Source organism: Bison bison, unplaced genomic scaffold (genome assembly GCF_000754665.1).
Source record: "Bison bison bison isolate TAMUID 2011002044 unplaced genomic scaffold, Bison_UMD1.0 scf7180017864456, whole genome shotgun sequence".
Classification (NCBI taxonomy): domain Eukaryota; kingdom Metazoa; phylum Chordata; class Mammalia; order Artiodactyla; family Bovidae; genus Bison; species Bison bison.
The window spans coordinates 14,018,333-14,020,580 of record NW_011495018.1 but is presented as its reverse complement, the minus strand read 5'-3'; positions in this window follow the sequence as shown (position 1 = coordinate 14,020,580).

The window sequence follows — 2,248 nt, the reverse complement described above, 5'->3', positions numbered from 1 at the left end:
GAGAAGGGGATGACAGAGGATGAGATGGTTGGATGGCATCACCGACTCAATGGACATGGGTTTGGGTGGACTCTGGGAGTTGGTGATGGACAGGGAGGCCTGGCATGCTGCGGTTCATGGGGTCGCAAAGAGTCGGACACGACTGAGTGACTGAACTGAACTGATAAGCAATGACTAACAGGATCTCCAAGATATGCTGTTAAATGAAAAGAAAGTTATAAAACACAAAACAATATGTAGAAAATGAACCTGTTTATGTCAAGGGAAAACAGAAACTTAACAACATGTATGAGTGAGTGTGTGTGTGTGTGTGTGTGTAAAAATGCATAAATACTGCTCTGCAGACTTCTCTGGTGGTCCAGTGGTTGAGAATCCACCTTGCAATGCAAGGGACACTGGTTCCATCCCTGGTCCGGGAAGATTCCATATGGTTCAGAGCAACTATGCCCATGTGCACAGCTACTGAGCCAGTGCTCTAGAGCCCTCGAGCCAAGACTCCTGAGTCCACGCACTGCAACTCCTGAAACCCTTGTGCCCATGTTCTGCAACAACGGAAACCACCTCAATGAGAAGCCTGCATACTGCAAGGAAGAATAGCCCCTCTTGCCTCAAATAGAGAAAGTTCACATGCAGCAACGAAGACCCACCACAGCCAAAAAAATAAAATAAACTGCTCTCGAGATACCAAAATGTTGAAAGTGTATCCTTCATTCTACCAATTTGCAAACAGGACTCTCTTATTCTATGCCATGTACTCCACATCCAACATCTCCATGAATCTTCACAAAAATCACAGTTACAAAATTTTCCCCAGGTGAAAATCTAGTCAGAAGTTGATGCTCAAGACCTAAAGACAAGGTTATGTTCAAAATGGAAAATAAACAGCTGATCAATACTTGTTGAGCTCATAGTTGGTCACTAAGTACTTTAGGCTTAGGTTGAAAAAGTAATACATTTCTATTTTATAGATGAATATTCTGATTGAAAGGGGTTGAGTAATTTGTCTAAATTCATGTGGCTAAACAAAAGGCAGAGATGGAATTCAAGCCCAAGTTTTCTTATTACGATCAAATTGTGGGGGTCTGTGATGACTGGGATGTTTGAGGTAAGGCATTGCCCCTGGGTTACTTGGAATCAGCTCCCCACTCTGCCATGACTTTCCAGGCCAAGAAAACCACTGAGTCAAAACCAGACCCAGCTCCTCACTCAGAACCTAGAGAAGCAGCCTGAATTTTGCAGTTCTCAGAATTACAAAAACATCTCCGATGGCTATGGTAGACATCACTTTTCCAACTGATGGTTGATGAGGCTTCAGAATCCTCTGCAACTCAGTATGACAGGCAGCCACCATCAATCAATCCAAGTTAGCACCAGAGCTGAAACTTATTTGCCACCTTCCCTGTTGTCTCTGAACAGAGACATTCATAGGAAGACCAGGAAAAGAATCTTAAAATGAAATAATGCTTTTGTTTAGGAGTTTTGGTATCAATGTATTGGCTTACACCTAGCCTCCATCGCTGATAAGATAAAAAACATTAGCTCCTACCTACTTTCCATTCTCCCCACCTGCAACCTAATTTCGGATCTCAATACCTAACTTCAAGATTCACTAATATTTCTCCTCTCTCTGCACCTGCCTGATCCAGTTTTCTACTCATGGTGCTTACCAAAACCCTCTTGCCTACAGAATAAAGACCTTTAGCTTGGTATTCAAGACCTTTCTTGATGGAGCTACTTTTCCAGCCTCATCTTTCACCTCTACTCAGTGTATGTCCCTGACACCTCCTTTCATTCTGTTTCATTTTATTCCCTCCCTTCTCCAGTTTCTCCCTGAGCTGCCTTTGCAAAGGCCTGAAACACCTTCCTGATCATCTCAGAATCCTACAGTCCTTCCTGACAAGCTCTCTGCTCAACCTAACCTAAGAATAAATGCCCTCTCACCTCTCTGGGCTTGATCTTCCAAGCCCAGAGCATCAACTGACAACTGGGACAGAAACATTTAACTTGCATTTAGCTCTTCCTTGGAATGGAAAGTCTGAACCTAAGTACAATGGGCTAGATGAACTTCCCTCCTGACCACCTATCTAATTCAGTTTCAGTTCAGTCACTCAGTCATGTCCAGCTCTTTGTGACTCCATGGACTGCAGCACACCAGGCTTCCCTGTCCATCACCAACCCCTGGAGCTTACTCAAACTCATGTCCATTGCATTGGTGATGCCATCCAACCATCTCATCCTCTGTCATCCC